General features: G+C 46.7%; 1 long non-coding RNA gene across 6 annotated transcripts in view; it reads left to right on the top strand.

Moving 5' to 3' along the window:
- The window catches only part of LOC105497555 (uncharacterized), a 128,997-nt gene that overhangs the window by 84,530 nt on the left and 21,701 nt on the right, over positions 1-22,766 (top strand). For all 6 annotated transcript variants that reach the window (XR_011611377.1, XR_011611376.1, XR_011611379.1 and 3 more), the window contains exon 3: positions 20,349-20,570. This is a non-coding gene — a long non-coding RNA (uncharacterized lncRNA). The remainder of the gene's footprint in view (positions 1-20,348; positions 20,571-22,766) is intronic.

The raw sequence follows: 22,766 nt of genomic DNA, 5'->3' as shown, positions 1-22,766 counted from the left end.
GACGTTGGCAGGTCATAAATGAGTACCTTTATTATTGCTGGATAGTGGCAATATTGCTTCCTTGCTTCCCCATCCATGGTGTGGAGGTATCCAGTGTGGCTTTAAGTTTGCATTTTCCTCATTACAGAAAGTTGTTTGCAAATGAGGTCTAAGACATTTCATATGGATATTGGGCAGCTGGATATCCTCTTCTGTAAAGGACCCATTTGAGTCTTTTACCCATCTGTTTAATTAGGTCATTTGTGGTTTTGATCCTGATTTATGGCAGTTATTCTTCTGTGTCAGCTCCAAGCTCTCTGCCAGCTATGTGTTGCAAGGATGCTCTTGCACTGTGTGGCTTGCTTTTAACTTTTTATTGGTGTCTCTCTAGGAGCAAATATTCTTAATACAAATGCAATCCAATGTGTTGATTTATTCTTTTACGGTTGTTATTCCTTGTGTCTCTCTAAAGAAACAATTCCCTAATGAAAAATGTAGATACCCTGTTATTATTTATAATTTGTCTTACTCTATCTTTCACATTTAGATTTAAAATTCACCATGCATTTATTTTTGTGTGCAGTGTAAAGTATATATCGTCTCATTATTTAGTTTTCATATTTATTTGACCCAATATTATCTATTGAAGTTAAAAAAAACAACAACACATCCCTCTGCTCTCTACTCCAAACTCAGCCATGAGCTAAGTGTCTGTGTCTGTGAAGCTTTGATTCTCAGCTCCAGGTTCCATTCCATCCCTGACCGTCTCTGCGCCCGCGCCGCTGGTCACCGCTACTGGAGAAACCACCGGCCATGGGGCAGTTCCTGGGGCCTGCGTGTCTGTGTTGCCTTCAGCTCCTCATTTGTCTGCCTGTATTTTGTGGTTTTGAAATTATTTTTCATAGGGATGGGATCTCACTGTGTTGCCCCATCTGGTCTGGAATGCCTGGTCTCACAAAGTTTTCTGGCCTCAGCCTCCGAAAGCACTGGGATTACAGGCCATGCCTTGTCTCTGCCTCTATGTTAGACTCAGTTTGTCAATGTCCACAAAAGAAAAGGCCTGCAGGTATTGTCACTGAGATGACCTTGATTCTAGAGCGTATTTACCTTTAGTGTGCTGAGTCTTCCAGAATCCAAACATTGCTTTTTTTTTAGGTCTTTAATTTCTTGGAAAAACATTTCATGACTTTGAGTATACTGGTCTTGCATAGATTCTGTTGCTTTTGTTCATGCCATTGTAAAACAAATCTTAAATACACACACAAAATTTATTGATTTTCAGCCTTTGTGATTTTCTAATATATGGATTTAAAACTGTACATTCTCTCCATACCATGTTTCACCACATGAATGTGTCTATTTTCTCTTGTTATTACATCAGTCTTTTGGAAAGCAGCTTGTTGAGCTATACTTCAAATACCGTACAATTTGCACATTTAAACTGTACAATTCGATGGTTTTGAGTATATTCACAAATATGTGCAGCCATCCCCACCCTCAACTGGATCATTTGATCAGCTCTAGGAGAAAAAGAGGAGACCCCTGCCCTTCTCCTGTTGTCCCTCTGTCCCCCGTCCACAGCTCTCAGCAGCCACTAAGCTGCCTCCTGTCTGGACAGACTCCTCTCCTAGACTTCATGCAAACACAGAGAGTCAAAGGTCTTTTGCATCTGGCCTCTCTCATTAGGCACAATGTTTTCTAGATTATGGATGAATGATGTTCCTTTGCGTGGCTAAGCCGCATCTCATTTTTCCTTTTGTTCACTGATGGATATTTGGGTGGTTTCTTCCTGTTGGCACTTTGACCTTCTTCCCAATGACAGATCCTAGAGAATTTGAAGTGCGTTTATCTCCCACCCCATACGACTATTTCACAGGAACACCCTACCCTTGCAGCAGGAGGGGCTCATGGCATGGGGCGTGGGAAGCACACCCAGGAGGAAAGCAGGGTGTGGAGCGGCCCCTGCAGCACGGTGCCCTCTGACTCGGCAACCCCCACGCGGCACCCAAGGGCACGAAGAGCATCGCCAACATGTAGAGACCACAGCGTCTTCCATCTCTTATCCCGGGGTTCACACAGATCATTTCTTTATTATTACAATTAATGTAACGATTTCTAACTTAGGAAAATCACTGTTTCTTTACTCTCTGGATATAGTTGGATTACCTCTAAGTTTGACTTTTTCAAGGACCTTTGATTTCCTTTACTGGATGCTGCTACTGTTTTGGGTTGGGCACTCTGTCCCTCCTGTCTGTCTCGACAGCAGCCGAGACTCACTGTTGACCTCTGGGCAGTAGATCCCATGAGAAGAAGAGGGAAAGTCTGGAGCTTCCTGCACCGCTGGTAGAAGGAACCAGAGTTTTGAAAGCCTGCTCACCACCGCGGTTCCGAGGCAGTGGGACTCCCACCAGAACGCTGGACAAGAGGCTTTCATGAGTTAATATGCTCAGTTCTGATGCAGAGTGAGGCACGCTGTCCTGCAAAAGCTTATATAGCTTTTCATTTTGATTAAAGAAAAAAATTACTCAAAATTATATTCACCACAAGCATTCTGTATTTGTTATATTATAAATTTAATTGTCTCCTGTGAACTTGTGGGGATAGAATTACAGTACTAATTCCCTGGGAAATTGTGTTATCGCTTCCAAACAACTACTTATCAATTAATAAGTCAACAGAGATTTACTGTGCAGCTTCCACGTGCCAGACATTAGCCTGGAGCTGGATGGTGAAGGGCGGGCGCGAGCTGAAGGCTTGAGTGTATGTTCTGTGGGTGAGAAGAACAGTCAGTCAGTAAACAGAAGAGGTCATAATTTAGAATAAGAATAGATGCTTTCCTGAACATAAATGATAGGTAGAGGATGTAGATAGCCAGGGGATGGTAAAAACGTGATAGATGACAAAATTCATCAAAGACTTGAAAGGAAACTCTTCGTTAAATAAGGAACCATGTGATGCAATGTTCACAATCACCTTTGCTTAGAAAGATGTTTTAGAAGGCTCTGGCACCCTGCATGAAGTGCTGCTTTTGGTCTAATCAACACTGGAGAGGCGGGGAGGGCACGAGGGCAGCGCCCGGGATGGAAGCTGGGGTCTGAGTGTTCCCAGGAAGCCACTGGGAGGACGTGCAGCTGGGTTGGTCCCAGCCCACCTGGCCATGCTGCTTTGTCTCCAGATGCCAATACCAGGGACTGCTCTGCAGCGAGTGTGTAGGTGGTTAGACCAGGGGAGGGTCCCAATCCCTGTCGAAGGACCAAGCCCAGCCTGCAGGCCTCTGAGCCGTAGCTGCACGTGGGCACCTGGCGCTCCCGTCACCACGCTTACTCCACGGGTCCACCAGGCACCAGCTTTGGAGCCGTCTTGTCACAGAGCCACCTTTCCCACCCCGAGTGATGCCCGCTTTGCGGATCACCCGGAGCCCTCTTCACAGTTCTGTGACTGGTGAACAAGCTGAAGTCAACCTTTTCTATAACAAAAGAGAAGACATGGGCTGTCAGTTGGCTGAAGCCAGTTATTAGCTGAAAGTACGAATTGACATGATTTTCAAAGCAAACACGCCTGTCTTTTCTTGTATTGTCTCTGTGTTTCAGAGGCGTGGCTGGCGTGTTTACAGGCTGTGTGTGGCAACGAATGCTTTCCATGAATGTATGGGAGAGGGCTTCTTCTCCTTCCTACTGAACTGCAGTCTGGCGCTGAAAACGCAGTGAGCTGAGGGCACACACAGCCTGAGAGTCGAACCCAGGCTTTGTCCTTCACTCCCTTTAAATTGTGTCTGGACTCCCGAAACCTCAGTGCATCTCGTCAAGTGATGAGGATACCGTTTTCCAATAAGAGTCGTGGAGAGGATTAAATGAATTCCTGAATCTGAACGGCTCAGTGCAGAAGATGGGAGATGCTTGACGTTCGTCGTCTGTCTTTGCCTGGCTTGCAACACCTGCATAGGGACCTTCATCCATTGACATCAAACTTGATCCAGTTCACCGGCTTTCCGCATCTCTCCTCTGTGGGGCACCGGCCGGAGGCTCAAGACACCTGCACCGCCCCTTCCCTTTCAACATCTTCACAGCGTTCCCTGTTTGTGTTTGGAGGCCACAAAAGATTTTGTGCTTGCTCTAAGCCATCAGCTATTCTGATGACTTCGTGAAGAAGAGACAGGAATGGCCACAGCTGTGTTAGGGACCCGGGACTCCATATGCCCAACCTAACTGCAAGCACTTTATGACTGACATGTGCACCTCCCACATGAGGATTTTAGTGAGAAAACGTGTGCGTGAGTGCTCCACTTGGAATATTGAACGTGGCAGTGAAGGCCGACTGCAAAGATGTGGACGTGGCGCCGAAGGCCGAGCGCAGAGACATGGATGTGGCACTGAAGGCTGAGTGCAGAGACGTGGATGTGGCACCAAAGGCCGAGTACAGAGACGTGGACGTGGCACTGAAGGCCGAGTGCAGAGACGGGGACGTGGCGCCGAAGGCCGAGTGCAGAGACGGGGACGTGGCACCGAAGTCTGAGTGCAGAGACGTGATAGTAAGGAATATATGCATTAAATTAATGTATCTGCGATGATTAATCATCACCAGAATATTGTGGAGGTGACTGCATTTCTGAGATGTAGGTTGGTGTGAGTTTCTGAGACCATGAAACACACCTGTGTAGGGTCTCACCCGACCCAGACAACCTTCCCTACCTACTCAGCGGGGTGGTGCCTGTGGACTTGCGTATGTGGTGTCTGTCATATTCCAGGGCAATGGACCGGGGAAGGCCTCCGTGGGCCCGTGACAATTTTACAGCTCCCCTTCCCAGTGAGGGTCAAACAGCAGCCACGAGAGCCTTGGACTCCTCCATCTCGAGGTCTGTTTTCTGCAAAGGAGAGTTTCTAACATGAGCTTGGAAAGCCACTGGAGTTTTGCTTTTTGTAATGATAGTCACATTCAAAGGATGATTCCACTGTAAGACGCAAGGTGCCTAAAGGCAGCAGTTTCAAAGAGTTTGAAATTAATGAGACTTTTATAAAGGAGGCGGCTATGAATGGAGGGAAAGGCAGGAACTCTGACAGCAACAGGGCCATGAAGTACCCACTCCAGCCTACCAGCCGGACTCAGCTTGCCCTCCGTGAGCCTGATCTCCTCATCCACAGAACCCAAACATCAGAGAATGGCGCACGAGGCATCTCCACGGCCCTGATAAGCTCCTCCGTGACACACAAGATACCCCACAGCAGGGCCTGGAATGAGCATCAGAATGGCCTGTTCTGTCCTTCCCATATCTGAGGGTTGACTGCACCATGCGCTTATTCATTCAGCATTAATTGAGCACCTACTGTATGCCCAATATCCTCCTGAGTACAGGGCCTGCAGCAGTGAGATCCCTGGCTGTGCCCCTCATCTCAGGGGCTTCTGTGTAGATGAAGGGGATGCCCGGTGAGGACAAGGCCACCAACAACAGAAACAAGGACCCGGCAAGCCTGAAGCAGACGTTATGGCAGAGACGCATGAGGGGCGATTGGCGGCCACTGTGGGTTAGGGTGCGGGGCTCCTCTGAGCCTGCAGGTGGACATGGATGGAGAGCTGGCACCATATGAGTGACCGTCTCGGGGCTGCCTGTGAAGACCTTCCTGGGGGATGGAGCAGTCGATTCAGAAATCCCGGGCAGAGCATCTTTTCTCACAGTGTCCTCATCTGGCTTTGGGATCAGCATAATTCTGGCCTCACTAAATGAATTAGGAAGTATCCTCTCTCCTTCAGTTTTTTGAAAGCATTTGAGGACGATGGGTGTTACTTCCTTAACTGTCTGTAGGATTTATCAGTAAAGCCATTAGGCCCTTCCTTGGCTTTTCTTTGATGGAAAGTGTTTTGTTTTGTTTTTTCCTTTAATGAATCCAATCTTTGTACTATTTAGGTCTCTTCAGATGTTCTTTTTCTCATAATTCAGTCTTGCTAGGTTGTATGTGTCTCTGGATCTGTCCATTTCTTCGGGGCCATCCGGTTTGTTGCAGTTTAATTGCTTACACTGGTTGTGTGGCCCTTCGTATTTCCAAGGGCCGTGTGGTTTTTTGCGGCACAGTTGTTCACACCGGCCATCTGACCCTTCGTATTTCTGTGGTGGTGGCTGTGAGGTCTCCTTCATTTCTGATTTTATTTATTTGAATCTTTCTTAGTTCGGGTAAAGTTTTGTTGACTGTTTATCTTCTCAAAATGTCAGCCAACTGTTCACATTGGTGGTGTATTTGTTTTTGTTTTAGTACCAGAAAGAAAAAAGACAAGAAAGGGGATCATGATATGAAACCAGGGAGGTGGACCTGGGCAAGGCTGGGATGCAGACAGGGCCAGATCACGGAGCTTTATAAATCAGGGAGAAGAATCCAGAGTCCAGTGGAAAGCCAGTAAAGGTTTTAGTTGGGCCGGGCACGGTGGCTCACGCCTGTAATCCCAGCACTTTAGGAGGCCAAGGCGGGTGGATCACGAGGTCAGGAGATCGAGACCATCCTGGCTAACACGGTAAAACCCCGTCTCTACTAAAAAATACAAAAAATTAGCCATGCGTGGTGGCGGCGCCTGTGGTCCCAGCTACTCGGGAGGCTGAGGCAGGAGAATGACGTGAACCCGGGAGGCAGAGCTCGCAGTGAGCCAAGATCACGCCACTGCACTCCAGCCTGGGCGACAGAGCAAGACTCCGTCTCCAAAAAGAAAAAAAAAAGGTTTTAATTAAGACATGACATCTGATTTAGGTCTTGTAGAAAGATCATCTGGCTGCTCTGTGGAGACGGGACCACAAGGGGTGATGCCTGAGGGGAATCGCTGCAGCCCAGCCGGATGTGGCCTGGGTGGGTCGAGAGGTGCAGATGGAGAGAGATCACACGTCGGACTTTCAGACTCCTCTGAGCACGTGGCCTCTTGGTCCCCTGGCCCACTCTGGCATCTCCGTCTCGTGTAGGCAGGAGAGAGGCACCCAAGTCTCTGCTCTCCAGAATCCCTGGAGGCCTCTGAACCGGGGCCATCAGACGTCTTCCACTGACAGTCCTTTGAATGGATTTTAAATCAGTTAAAACATTATGGGATTATTTTTAATGGTGAGAAACAAAAGGGAGTTGTACACCTATATGTATGTGTGTCCATGCATGCGTTAGTGTGTGTCCAGACATGAATTTCATCTTATGTGTGTCATGTATGTGTGTACACGTGTATCCTGTCTGTGTGCATGAATGTGCATCACATGTGCATGTGTGTGTCCTGCATGTGCATATACATGAATGTGCATTTTTGGGTATTTATGTGTGTGCGCAGGTGTGTGTTTGTGTGTCTTGCATGTGTGTGTATGCATGAATGAGCATCTGGAGTGCATGTGTGTCATGAAAGTGTGTGCACATGTGTGTCCTGCATGTACGTATGCTTGAATGTGCATCATGTGAGTCTGTTATCATGAAAGATGAGGCTTCAGTCCCCACAAAACTTGTATCATCCCTCGGAAGTCTGCAGCCCAGCCAGCAGACATTTCCTCTGGTGGCAGAGGGTACACAGTGCACAGGCCCTTGCCTGGGCTGCTTCCACGGTAGGGTTTCATCCTCCTGCTAATATTACAGTAACAAGAAAAGCCACATTTCAATTTGGGTAACAGTGTTTCAAGATGGAGCAGCGCACGGTCTGACTAATTCCAGGTGTGGGACTATCTGGGCGGAGTTCTGGCTGCATTTGTATCTGGGACAGGAGCAAGCACAGACACAGGTTGGATGCCATATGTTTGCCTCTGTACAAGTCCTCGTCTGTGCTAACAATCTGTCAAATAATCCTCTGCCTTGCCCACTATCCCTTCCTTATGCTGGGAAGGTCAACCTTGGTGCAGAATCCCCAGGCCCCTGGCATCTCTGCCCTGTGATATGGAGCTAAGTGAATTCTGTGGAAGGCAGCAGTTTGGAACAAGCTGTTGTGCAGGGCCCAGACCGGAGTGAGCTGCAGGTCCCACACCACCAAGGAGGAGCCGAGATCTTTATCTGACCTCCGGAGACATCAGGAGAAAGCGCACAGAAGCCAGATCTCCAAACAGGCCGGTCCTAGCCGGCATGGTAAGGAGGTTCCTCTGCTTCAGCCTTTACAAGAAAAGTAACCAGACCCCCTCCCCTCGCCCAGGGTCTTTTACCAGAGACGGTTGTCTGTCCCACGGCTCGGTCGTCTGTCCCACGGCTCTACTCTTTTCCACTGCTCTACTCTTGTAAAGGAGACAACTCCCTCGCGTTGTGTTTTCCCGCTTGCTTCCTCTTCTGTCTATAAAATCACAGCCGCCTCTGCTTGGCTCACTGGGACGCGCACTCTCAATACCAATCAAGATCTTTATCTAAACTTGTTGTAATTTTGTCTTCTGGCTACGGGAGGCTCCGGACTGGCTTCATGGCCTCGTCCTTCTCTTCTCTGCTCCCCACTCTCCTAACTGTGCCTTAAGGGTTCTCTCAATTACGTGTGTGGACATTGGAGTCCAGTTCTCCATCCAGCCACCCCAGAGCAGCTGCCCTGGCCGGTCCCGCTCCCTGCGAGCACCAGGCTGGGCACACCTCTCCCTTCCTTGGTGCCCACTCACTTGAGAGCAGACCCAGAGTGACATGGACAGGCAGACAGGGTGCACCCCACACACCTGGGCCACATCCGCGGCTGACTGCACCCTCCTCCTCACCATGCAGGCTCAAGGGAGGGACTGCCGGGCCCTGACCCAGAGGCCGGGTTTCTGATCTGTCTTGGCCACAGGGAGGTCACACTCTTCTCTAAAGTTCAGCTTTCCCGCCTGAGGAGGAGGCAGCCAATCACTCTTTAGTTTCCTCTTGGCTCTTACAATCTATGATACCCACTAATTCGAGGACAGATCCCAGTAATTGTCTTCAACCAAAGAATTAAAACAATAGACAAAAATGAGACCTTGACTCATATAACTAAAGGTTATGTTCTAATTAGAACAGGAAAATTAACGTATGCGTTAGAGTTTGAAGTCCAAGTTTTGGACCATATTGCCATGTGGAAATTAAGAGCAGGCCGATAAAGACAGTCCCAGCTTTGGGCATGAAGAATCCCTTTTGTTCCAGATCTAAACACCACCTACATGAGTTGAATGAGTGATTTAGCCTTGAAGTCAATACTTGATAGAGAAAATTGGTATTTCTTCTTTCCTCCAGTCAACTCTTTGCCAGAGGCACTACTGAGCCATGATGTGCTTCAAAGAGGGTCAGAATGAATAACAGGATGCATCTAGTTATAATAATTTACTCTTAATAATATACAATAAACAAAAGCTTGGAAATCTACATTAGAAATGAACAATTTTTAAACATAAAAAGCCAAATATGTGCATTATTTATTTGAAGAAACCATGTGCATAAATTTTTAATATTTAATCTCATCGCATTTGGTGTTTGAGAATTTACTCATCAATATCATTCACATTATAGGCTAAAATATTCTTTTAATTAGAAATAGTGATGGGAACCTATAAATGGTCACACACTTTGAACAAAAACCTAGATTGTCTTACATAGTAAAGAAAATAAATAAATTCAAATGAGAAGAGAAAAAAACCCTCAAGATTGTTAGAGTAAAGATGGTGTTTTCAGGATTGTCGGATACTGTGGATGCTTTTGATTCCGGGCCCGAGGACCTGCGTGTCCTGAGGACCGGACCATCCGGGATGATCTTATAAGAATCCGCTCTACCATCCACACCACAGCATCCGATTCGCCGCTGATGCCCATGACGGAATGAAAACAACATTTTTGTCATCGCAGTTTGAGTGTTCCTGGCCGTCGGATACCCACTTTCTACTTGGAGGGAACTCCCGTGATTTTAGCCGTTGGACAGCTTTTGGTTTTGATTTTTAATTACAAAGAAAAACCACACAACTATTTTAGAGTGCATCTCGTAGATGTTAGTTTCAGAGCAAATTTTGGGACAAAGTAATAAGTAACCACTGCAAATGATCTCAATTCAAAGCACAGTTCCCTCTGGTATTCATTCCATGGGTGGCATTTGTGAGCCAGGCCCACGTGCTCAGGAGTGATGGACCAGACACCCTCTGCAGTGCCCCCTCGTTCCCCAGGTCCCAGACCACACGGGACAGCAGTTTAGAGAATCACCAGGACTTGGCCTCTCTCCTTTGTGGAGACTGAGATAGGAAAATTCATTTGTCTGGCCACAGTCTAAGGGAGGGCCCTGTAACATCCCAAAACACTATGGGGAAAATCAACCCACTCAGTTGGCCACTCCCGTTCAGTGATCTCAGTGGACCCTCAGGGAGAGGAAGCCCAGTCTCCCTGCTCCAGACCGACTTTTCTCTCCGATCCCCCACTCCTGTGTCACCCTGGAATTTTCAGAGCAGGAACAGGCCTCTGGCCTAAGCGTAAGACTCACTCATTCCCTTGCTGCCTGTGATGTGTAAGCGCTTGATGTAAACATTCCCTGCAAACGGCCATATTTGATCTGCTAATCCACGTCCGTCTCTGGGCGTTGGAGCTACCGGCATTCCTGGTTTCCTTGCTCTTTGGTGTCTGTGTGTTCAGTTTGCTTTGCCCGCTTCTGGTCCACCTACCCAGAACGGGGGTGACGCTGCATCCTCCCCTCTCCCCAGGAGTTCTATCCCAGTGATCTTAGTGCTTTGCGTTATTTTGATGACCCCCTTCCCAAATGCTACTAATTCCTAAAAATGTGTGTCCCGCTGGGTCCTCATCAGAGAGTTTGGGTCCCATGTGTGACTCTTTGAATGACATATCCACTGGGATGCCACAGAGAGTGTCAAAGCCAAACTCATAATCACCTCCTGCCTCTGGGCTCAAATTCCCTTTGTCCAAGTCCTCCTTTCTCAGCGTGCGACCAGGAAGTTCTCATTCCAGTTACTGTGGAATGTCTGGAGGAACACCAATACTTTGCCAAGACAACTAAAACATTTGGACAAAATCGGGGGGAACATCCACGTGTATGCAAGTTAGGCAGGTCTCATGGTTTCAGATCTTCAGAAAAAAAGACTCAGAAAAGTGATGGTCATATCAGTGTTGTCTCTCTATTGAGGCATTTAAAAAATGTGGAACCTCCGTGAATCAAGAAGCTAAGAAACCAAAGAGAACAAAGCTGCAAATCAGACTGGATTCTGGGTGGTGCTGGAGGTGGAAGCTGAGACCAGGATTTCTGAAGAGTGAGGGGCCCCAGGCATCCCCTAGGCTCCTTCAGGGTACCCTGGATGCCCCTGCCCTGAGGGGGGAGCGGAATAATCAGAGCCTCCTGCAAGCCACACACCAGCCTCCTGGTAACTGAAATCTCCACTTTATATGTAACACACAGCCCAGATATTGGCATTAACATTGGCCATTTAAATGGCAGCTTTATACACACATGAAATAGATAACACCACGGATAGTTTTACCACAACGATGGACTCTGTATAAAAGAAGCAAATAGAAACTCCAGAATCAAGGAGACAATTGCTGTAATGAAGAGCTCACTAGATGTAAATGCCAGAGTGGGCAGAGCAAAGGAGAATCAATGCCCTAGAAGTGACATCGTTAGAAAATATTGAAGCTGAAGAACAGAGAGCCAAAAACTGCAGTCATCGTATGAAAGGCATACTGGACATGATGAAATGTCTAACATGCATGCAATTGGATTGATAAAAACCAAAGGATGTCAGTAAACATCATTCTAATTCAAGCATAGCACAGAGGAAAAAAATAAAAAAAGGAGCAACACCACGTCGACTGTGCCAGGGACAGAATCAAAAGCTGGAACTCATGGGCCATGTGAGCCCCAGAAGAAAATAAAAACACATCAAAATGGACGAAGCATTTGTAGAAAATGACTTGATCAGAAACAGTGATTCTCAGTTCCAGGAAGCACAGCAAGCTGTCAGAGGCCGGAGGCTGAAAGCTGAAGATAAGCTGGACTCTCAGGAGCCGCCTGATAAGAGAGATTTGTTACCCACTGGGGAACAGTGATACAGCTGAATAATGATGCTTTGTCGCAAAAATAATGGAATCCAGAAGAAAATGTCACCAAAAATAAAAAGACTTTCAACTGACAAACATATCTAGAAAAACTATCTTTCAAAGATGAAGGGTAAATGAAAACATTTTAAGATGAATTGAAGCTGGATGAGTGTGTTGCCAGCAGATCCATACTTAAAAAAACGCTAAAGAAAATTCTTTAGGCTGAAGAGAAATTATACCAGATGAAAAATGGTGTCATAAAGTAATGAAGAATACTAGAGATAACAAATATGAAAATAAATAAAAACAATTATTTTCCTTGTTTGCTTAAATTCTTCAAAATTAATTGGTTATTTCAAACAAAAATAGAAAAGATAGTTTTATAACATCAAATTTAAATGTGGGGCATCACTTGCAGATAGCAGGGAAGACAAGTGGATTTATAGCAGCATGAGGTTGTTTTACTGTAGACGAAGTCACACAATATTACCTCAGAGTAGACCATACAAATAAAAATGGATATAATAACTTCAAGAGAAAACACTGAAAAAAAAATGCAGTCAAAAAGTCAATAAACGGACAAAATGCATAATAAAATTTTACTAATTTATGCCAAAATAAAACAGGAAAATAAAAGGACGAGAAAAGAGGACACACTGAAAAGGAATGTTTAGGTGGAGCCTCGATTCACAGGCAGAGCGTCGGTGAGGCTGTCGGTGACCCTTGGGACTCATGAAATTCTTCAAAATGAGGTTTATGTGGTGGACAGACCAGACCCTGGCAGGGTCCCATTTTCATGACTGTATAATCCCTTCCTCTGAGTGTGGGTGAGACCAGTCACTGGTGTCTAACCAACATGAAATGGCAGCAGTGACGGAGTCGCTCTCTTCCTTACGTTACCGTATTCACACAGAGCTCTGTCTCGCTCGCATTCACCGGAAAGACTCTTTCCACTTCTGCCTGGAAGAAGTGAGGTGCTGCATCATGAGAGGCCTCTGGGGGGCCAATGGCAAGGGACTGCGGGGGTCCCGTGTCTGAGGGGGACTGCGGGGGTCCCGTGTCTGAGGGGGACTGCGGGGGTCCCGTGTCTGAGGGGGACTGCGGGGGACCCGTGTCTGAGCGGAACTGCGGGGGACCCGTGTCTGAGGGGACTGCGGGGGGCCCGTGTCTGAGGGGAACTGCCGGGGACCCGTGTCTGAGGGGACTGCGGGGGGCCCGTGTCTGAGGGAGCTGCGGGGGGCCCGTGTCTGAGGGAGCTGCGGGGGGCCCGTGTCTGAGCGGAACTGCGGGGGACCCGTGTCTGAGGGGACTGCGAGGGACCCGTGTCTGAGGGGACTGCGGGGGACCCGTGTCTGAGGGGACTGCGGGGGGCCCGTGTCTGAGGGGAACTGCCGGGGACCCGTGTCTGAGGGAGCTGCGGGGGACCCGTGTCTGAAGGGGCGGCGAGGGACCCGTGTCTGAGGGGCGCTGCCGGGGACCTGTCTCTGAGGGGGGCTGCGAGGGACCCGTGTCTGAGGGGGGCTGCGAGGGACCCGTGTCTGAGGGGGGCCTCCGGGGACCCGTGTCTGAGGGGCGCTGCGGGGGACCCGTGTCTGAGGGGGCGGCGGGGGACCCGTGTCTGAGGGGGCGGCGGGGGACCCGTGTCTGAGGGGAACTGCGGGGGACCCGTATCTGAGGGGGGCTGCCGGGGACCTGTCTCTGAGGGGGATTGCGGGGGACCCGTGTCTGAGGGGGACTGCGGGGGGCCCGTGTCTGAGGGAGCTGCGGGGGGCCCGTGTCTGAGCGGAACTGCGGGGGACCCGTGTCTGAGGGGGACTGCAGGGGACCCGTGTCTGAGGGGACTGCGGGGGACCCGTGTCTGAGGGGACTGCGGGGGGCCCGTGTCTGAGGGGAACTGCCGGGGACCCGTGTCTGAGGGGGGCCACGGGGGACCCGTGTCTGAGGGGGACCGCCGGGGACCCGTGTCTGAGGGAGCTGCGGGGGACCCGTGTCTGAGGGGGCGGCGAGGGACCCGTGTCTGAGGGGCGCGGCGGGGGACCCGTATCTGAGGGGAACTGTGGGGGACCCGTGTCTGAGGGGGACCGCCGGGGACCCGTGTCTGAGGGAGCTGCGGGGGACCCGTGTCTGAGGGGGACCGCCGGGGACCCGTGTCTGAGGGGCGCTGCCGGGGACCTGTCTCTGAGGGGGGCTGCGAGGGACCCGTGTCTGAGGGGGGCTGCGAGGGACCCGTGTCTGAGGGGGGCTGCGAGGGACCCGTGTCTGAGGGGGGCCTCCGGGGACCCGTGTCTGAGGGGCGCTGCGGGGGACCCGTGTCTGAGGGGGCGGCGGGGGACCCGTGTCTGAGGGGAACTGCGGGGGACCCGTATCTGAGGGGAACTGCGGGGGACCCGTGTCTGAGGGGGACCGCCGGGGACCCGTGTCTGAGGGGCGCTGCCGGGGACCTGTCTCTGAGGGGGGCTGCGAGGGACCCGTGTCTGAGGGGGGCTGCGAGGGACCCGTGTCTGAGGGGGGCTGCGAGGGACCCGTGTCTGAGGGGGGCTGCGAGGGACCCGTGTCTGAGGGGGGCCTCCGGGGACCCGTGTCTGAGGGGCGCTGCGGGGGACCCGTGTCTGAGGGGGCGGCGGGGGACCCGTGTCTGAGGGGAACTGCGGGGGACCCGTATCTGAGGGGAACTGCGGGGGACCCGTGTCTGAGGGGGGCTGCCGGGGACCTGTCTCTGAGGGGGATTGCGGGGGACCCGTGTCTGAGGGGGGCTGCGGGGGACCCGTGTCTGAGGGGGCTGCCGGGGACCTGTCTCTGAGGGGGGCTGCGGGGGACCCGTGTCTGAGGGGGGCTGCTGGGGACCCGTGTCTGAGGGGGATTGCGGGGGACCCGTGTCTGAGGGGGATTGCGGGGGACCCGTGTCTGAGGGGGATTGCGGGGGACCCGTATCTGAGGGGAACTGCGGGGGACCCGTGTCTGAGGGGGGCTGCGGGGGACCCGCGTCTGCCAGCTGAGAGGAGCCCCCAGCTGACATCCACAACAGAGCAGAACCTTAGTCCTCCTACTACAAGGAGATGAATTCAGCCAACAACACGAAGGAGCTTGGGAGCAGACCTCTCCCTTCCCAAGTGCAACCTCTGATGAGCCCGTAGCCTTGGCCAACACCTGGCTTGTAGCCTTTTGAGACCCCGAGCAGATGACACAGCTAAGCTGAACCCTGATTTTTCACCTACAAAAACTGTGAGATGATAAAAGAGTGTTGAGCTTTTAAGCTTTTGCTCATGTATCATGCAGCAATGAAAAAACTAGTATGTCCATTAAAAACAAATGAGGCTTGGCCGGGTATGGTGGCTCATGCCTGTAATCCCAGCACTTTAGGAGGCTGACGCGGACGGATTGCCTAAGGTCAGGAGTTTGAGACCAGCCTAGCTAACATGGTAAAACCATGTCTCTACTAAAAACACACAAAAAAATTAGCTGGGCGTGGTGGCACATGGCTGTAGTCCCAGATACTTGGGAGGCTGATGCAGGAGAATTGCTTGAACCCAGGAGGAGGTTGCAGTGAGCCGAGATCGTGCCATTGAACTCCAGCCTGGGCAACAGAGCAAGACTCCGTCCCACCTCCTCTTGCAAAAAAAAAAAAAAAAAAAAAAGACTTCACTAACCGCACGTGAAACATGCAGGAAGAACACAGTAAGTTGGTATGGAGGTGCCGGAGTGGCGGTTCCCCTTCAGTGTTCTTTCTCTTATCTTTCCAGTCATAGACTATAGATTGTTCCCTGAACATCTCAACACAGGATTTGCAGAGTTTTACTGACTGTCAGATATCTTCCCACATGTTCTGTCATCATGAGCTTGTGTCTAACAAGACCCATGCTGCCCAGGGCCACAGGTCCTCATCATGTGACAGTTTTGTCACTAGGCACAGGTGCACCCCACAGGGGCGTGGATCCCTGTCCTCAGATAAACAACCTGCAGCAGGCTTTTCCACTCTATGTACTGAAGGGGTCTAGAAATCAGAACTCACAGCCATCTGGATGGAGTTTTCTTTGTAGGAAGGTTTTAATTAACAAATTCATATTTCAGGCTATACTGATTTTATATCTTTTGTTCATCACCTTTGTTAATTATATTTTCAATGAATTTGATGATTTCATCTACATTGCTATTTATCACATTCCATATAATTTTAATATCTCTAGGATCTCTACTGGTGTCTCCTTTTATATAATGACTTATTTTTGGAAATTTGGATTTGTTAATCGATTTGCCTAAGGGCTTATCAATTTTCTAATCATTTTGAAGCACAAAATTTGCACATAATGGTCAGATCTGCCCCAATGGCTCATCAAGCTTCTCAGAAAACAGTCTGTCCATTTCTTACTATTTGGATATGTAGATTTCTTCTACTTTTCCACTCTGACAAATAATGCTGCAGTGAACATTCTGAATATATTTCCTTATATAAATACATTAGTGATACTCTAAGATATATTCTCAAAGCTGGAATTGCTATGTTATAGCAGATGCACACCGACATTTTAATGGACACTGTAAAATTGCTCTTCAACCTGGTTGTATAAATATCTACTCCAACACCTTGTTTATAAGAGTTTCCTTTTCTCTACATCCATGATAACTTGTTCATATCTGTTATTTTTTTAAAGCAAATAACTAAGAAATTATATCTTTGATGTCTGTATTCTTAATTAACAGTGATGCTGATTTTTTTTCATAAACTCATTAGCTGTTTGGTTATTTTCTCCTGGGTGAATTACCCATTCTTAGTCTGTTTCCTTTTGTTCTCATTTGTCTCCATGTATTTGATAAGTAGATGACCTTTATGTAATCCTTATACTAATGCTGTATTACACATTGCAAATAACTTCCCAAACTAAAATCTAGCTAGATATGCAATTTCTATAGTGTATTTTTAGCTTGTATTTTCTATGTAGAGAACCACTGTGTTCACAAATAATGACTATTTCCCCCATATTCCCGTTGACTTGCTTCATTTCACTCTCTAACACCTGCAGTAAAAGTGTGAAATTTATGAAAATTTATAAAAAAGACATTTTTAATCTTGCCTTAAGTGGAAATGCAGGTAATTTTTCACTTTTAAAGGATTGATATAAGGTTGTGGTAGATACTTTTTAGAGAAAATCAAATTTGAGAAATCTCTTCTATTGTTTTGTAGATATTTGTATTGTAATTGATTGGTTGAATTGCATCAATTTTTTTCTCTGTTGAAATGGTTTTTATTTTTCACCCTTTCAATTTGTTAAGGTAATGAAGAAGGTAAGTGATAGGTTGTTTAGCTCTTGAATAATCTTTGTATTCCTGAGATAAGTGTTAATTACTCAAGATGGATTTATGTTTCTTTATACACAGCTACATATGACTTATTTATTTTATCTAAACTTTTTGTATCTATGTTCATAAATAATGTTGAACTGTGATTACTGTTTTGTTTTGCCTTTAAAAAAACAAATTTTTCACACTTTTTTATAAAAAAAAAATACTTCAGTTCAGCAACGTCATTTTGTTGCTGACTTTTCCTCACATTGCTTGTAGACACTGACCCTTTTCCTGGGGTCAAATTCTCTTCTAGTTGAAATGGTCTTTTAGATTTTTTCAATTGTTTCAGATGAGAGATTGGAGCTCCTAATCCTTATTTGAATAAAATTATTTTATTCTTATACTTTTATATCACTCCTTGTTATGGAAAATTTCAAATACATACCTAGGGGAGATTATAGCATAATTAACTCTAATTTACCCATGACCTGTCTTGAGCGTTGATCAGCTCAAAGCCCGTCTCATTTCCTCTATTTCTCACTCTCTCCCCTTCCCCAAGATGACCTCATCTGATGCCTTGGGCTAGGTCTAGCCTTCTTTCTATCACTGCACCAATTCTTTTGTCCATTTTGTACTATCTGGATACTTATATTTTTTCCACCTTTTCACCTGATCAAATTATGTGCCAGTGAATATCCTTGTGTGTTTCCTTATTCCATTGTGCTAGTAATTCCAACGTATATTTCTGCACTTATTTCTAAATATTTCTATGTGTATCTTTAAAAGACACACCAACACCTTTAAACATAGTGACAATTTATTATCAAACTTGAAATTAATCCACAGTATTCTCTTAATATCATCAAATATTCAACCACTCCTCACATTTCTATAATCATTCTAATGAATTTAAAATACATTTTAAGGCCAGGTATGGTGGCTCACGCCTGTAATCCCAGCACTTTGGGAGGCTGATGTGGGCGGATCACAAGGTCAAGAGATCGAGACCATCCTGGCCAACGTGGCGAAACCCTGTCTCTACTAAAAATACAAAAATTAGCCGGGCGTGATGGCAGGCGCCTGTAGTCCCAGCTACTCGGGAGGCTGAGGCAGGAAAATCACTTGCACCTGGGAGGTGGAGGTTGCAGTGAGCTGAGATCACACCACTGCATTCCAGTCTGGGTGACAGAGTGAGACTCTGTCTCAAAAAAAAAAAAAAAAAAAAGTTTGTGCAGTTGAAACAATTCAAACACATTACATAAATTATTATTAATTAAAATACCCCTGAAGACTCTACTGCTGTAGGTATTCCTCCTTCATTTCTTTTTTTTTTTAAATTTTTATTTTTTACAATTTTTTTGCTGTTGTTGAAAAAACTAGATTTTTTGTTATGTAGACGTCCTATTAGCTACTTTAGGGATACAGTTCTCATGTTGTTTTTTTCTTTTTTAAGTTTGTGTTTTTCTTTTTCTGTTCTCCATACTTCCAGTAAATGGATAGATGAAGATGCTTAACTGAATTCATGGCTGATGTTTTTGGCAAGAGTATTTATTGTGATCTTGTGTGCAACTGTCAAGAAGGGCAGATGTGGAGGCTGAAGCAGCTCCACCTTGGATGACACCCACCGTGTTGACTTTTGATTAACTCCAATTCCAGGAAGTCCTCTAAGATTTCCAGTTTATCTTGAGACAGAGTAAAGGCAAGACTTGGCCCCCATAGGAACGTGGCCCATTCCCACTGATGCGTCTTTCCGTGCACATCAGCTAAGCACCTGACCTTGCCGCACCACCCCCACTGGCTCCACAGACCCTGGAGAAACCAAGCTACCCAGGGTTCTGCTGGAAACCTCACTCAAGGGAGCCACCTCTGTCACTGCCGTGTGCACGAGACCAGAAGAATGGCTGAGCTTTACCTCTTGCCTCATTAAAAGGTTAAAATCCCCACCCAGGAGGGGCTTAGGTGTTATTTATCATGAACAATGTATGTATCAGACTGATTTTTCACTGTGCCGATGCACCCCCAGCTCCGTCCCACACACGTAATGATGTTCGCATGCCTCATGCTTATCCTTGACATCCTTCCTAACACACCAAAAAGACCTGCCCTCAGGGAGCCAGCCCGAGACCTCTCTCTCCAGTGCTGCCGCCTCGTATTTAAGCACAGACTCCTGACAAAGCCTCCTCTGGGGAACGCGCATGGCCTCGTGACCCCTCTGTTGCATGGGAGTGTAAGAACCCATGGCCTTGTGACCCCTCTGTTGCATGGGAGTGTAAGAATCCGTGGCCTCGTGACCCCTCTGTTGCATGGGAGTGTAAGAACCCGTGGCCTCGTGACCCCTCTGTTGCATGGGAGTGTAAGAATCCGTGGCCTTGTGACCCCTCTGTTGCATGGGAGCATAGGAACCCATGGCTGGTAACAATCTTGTTCCTTGCGTGTGAGTAAGTATCTACTGTAAATCGTGCCTTTGGGTCCAGACAACCTTGATGTTGTTGCACTTCAGTTGTCCCACCCATGCTTTCTGAACCAGCCCTTTGCCCTGGCTCATAGGCCCTGGGCCTGGGGTTTATGGGCAGGGATCCACCATCTTGTCTGGCTGCAGACACGGCTTCTGTCCCTAAATTCCTACTAAATGTTTCTTTCTGAGAAACCAGGTTTACTGGCCTTTTTCTCTGGCCTCTCAGCTTCCTTGGACTTTGAGGGCAGTTGTGCTGGGACCTCCCCACTGTGGAACAATGGAGTATCCAGTGTGTCTCATACTTTAATGTAAACAGCCTTGATAATCACCACATAGGTACATTAATGCATGTGGGTAGCACATTTGTAGTATTTTAATGTTACCATGCTTTTCTTATTTATTAGCTGAAATATTTCCATGAAGAGAAACTTCCCCTTGTTGACTCTTTCCTTGCCCTGAGGTACAGTTTTTATACGAAAGGCAGGATCAATGCGTTTGCCTTCTTTCCATTTTCAAAATTATGAGGTTTTTTCCTCTGTTATCTCCCAAAAGTGATCACGGATTCCTTTGATTTTAGGTGTTGTTGAGAATTATTAATAATTCATGGGATTTAAACTATAGATGTGTTTAGAGTCCCTCAAGGTTATCTTCATTCTTGATGTTAAAACAGTCCCATTCTTTCCCAGGGGAAGCTGTTCAGGTTCTCTCCTGCATGTTCTCGAGAAAGTTTTGATGAGAGAAAACATCACACAGAAAGGTGCACGTGTCACAAGTTTCCAGCTCCATGGATTTTTGCAAACCGAGCACATTTGTGGGCCAAGAGTGGGGCCCACAGCAAGAATACCCTTCCTGCCGCTTCTGCCGTCCATCCGGCAGCACAGCCACTACCTGGCCGTGGAACGACACAGGTTAGTTCTGCCTGTTTTGTTGTTTATGCAAATGGGACCATACAGTGTTCAGTCTTAAGTCTGGCTTCCCTGCTCAACTCATGCATGTGAAATTAACCTGCACTGATGTGTGCAGTATCTCACGTGTCATCCCTGCTGCTCCATCATCCATTGTGAGTATGGATAACACCGTTGTTCATTTTACTCTTTGTGGGACTTGCTAGTTTCCTCTTCTGCTGCTGTGACTATTCTTAGACACATCCCATGGCTTTGAAGAAGAGTTGTCTTTGAGGTTTTTCTTGTTTTGTGTTGTGTTGTTTTGTTGTTTTGCTTTTTCCTGGCATAACATGATGCCATGGCTCACTTTGTGCCTGTCTTCACCAGAAATAGAATCAGCCATTTTTTCCAAGGAGCAATGATCCTTTCCATGGAAAATGAGGGTTAGGGACCAAAGCATTTTAACTGTATTTTATTTTATTTTTAAAATTTTTACCTAAAACTTAGAAACAATCCTATCCAACTAAATAATTTATAAAAATTAGTAAATAGCAAAATAAATTCCTTTAGGTTTCAAAAGGTTTCTCTTTAATTATCAGTGCTTTATGCAGTTGAATAACACAAATGTTTGCATTGTGGGGACAAGAAAAATAAACCCTGGCCCTGAATACTTCAGAGTAGGAATTTCGAACTTAAAGAAAAAGCATGGTATTAATGAACCCTGTAATCTACAGCAAAGAATATGGTTGTGGTTTTAACAAAAGGGTAGTTAAATCATTTTCTCACAGTTTATACCATAATAAACTATTTTCGAATCAAATATTTCAATGTAAAATTGAAAAGTATATAAGCACCAAAAAAACATGAAGATGTTTTCTTACGGTTTCAGCATGAGAAATGTTTCCAAGTATTAATATAAGTAGAACAATTAAAATTTATAATTGGATTAATATTTTAAAAGTGACATGGTTTCAAGGAAATGGACAAATCATGAAATTCGTTGCTATCATAAAGCACATATTTTAAATGGTTACATGGATTCTACAGTTCTGTAATAAAAATACCAATAATCCAACTGAAAAAATGGCCAAAAGATGAGACAATAAACAGAGTACAGATGCGCTAAAGGATGCTTAATTTAATTAAGAATAAGAAAACAATTGAAATCATGAATGATGACTTTTGATTTCTGCCTCTAGGATTAGGAATAATTGGATCGCTAAGAATGTGGAAAGACATGTGCCGTCTTCCACACTGCTGGCAGCATTGCAAACCAGCTTCACATTTATAAAAAGCAATTGAAAATTAGACACAAAAGATAAAACACTCATACTCTTTTGACCTGATAATTTAATGTCTTAAATTTTATTAGATATATGTTATCACATATGTATAAAGTGTATCCATTGATGTATTAAAAAATAAAATACTGAAATACCTTATGAGTAATTCAATAAGGCGTTGCTTAAATAAACAAGGCCATACCTACTCAATGGAAAATAACATTTCTTTTCAAAAGAATGATAAACTCTACACTAGTAAGGCATAATCTTCAAGATAATGGTTAAGCGATTAAAGAAACACCTGATTTTAGATTGTGTGCATCATATGTTTTTGTGTATATAAGGATTAAAGTTGGAAAACATTCACAGGATATAAATAATATGTTATAAGCAACATATCGTAGACAGTGCACCACCTAGGTCATGATGACACAGGAGGGGCAGGAAAGGGCGGGTGGAGAAGAGCAGGCTCACTGTGAGGGCTTCACCCTCGGGCCTGTGCCCACAGGCCGAAGTGAGAGCAGGAACTCCTATTTTCCCACCTGAATGTTGCATTTCCAAGACCACTCTGGCCTGCCACACCCTCATCCTGTGCCCATATAAACCCGAGACCTTAGCGGGCAAACGCACAAACTGCTGAATGTCGAGAGGAGTGGAGAGGGGCAGAGAGCGGTGAAGAGCGGCAGAGAGTGGCAGAGAGTGGTGGAGAGCAGCAGAGAGCAACACTGTGGCCCGGCAGAGAAGGAGGGAAGAGGGGCCTGAACACCAAGAGGAGTTCGCTGACAACAGCCAGACCCCAGGGGAAGAGGATCTCCCCGCCCCCTCCACCTTCCAGCTCCCCATCCATCTGCTGAGATCCACCTTCACCACTCAATAGAACCCCACACTCATCCTTGGAGTCCACTTGTGATTCGATTCTTCCAGGACGCTGGACAAG

This window comes from Macaca nemestrina, chromosome 13, assembly GCF_043159975.1.
Source record: "Macaca nemestrina isolate mMacNem1 chromosome 13, mMacNem.hap1, whole genome shotgun sequence".
NCBI classification, from domain to species: Eukaryota; Metazoa; Chordata; class Mammalia; order Primates; family Cercopithecidae; genus Macaca; species Macaca nemestrina.
Note: the sequence above shows the minus strand (reverse complement) of the source record. Positions and strands in the feature narration are given on the sequence as shown.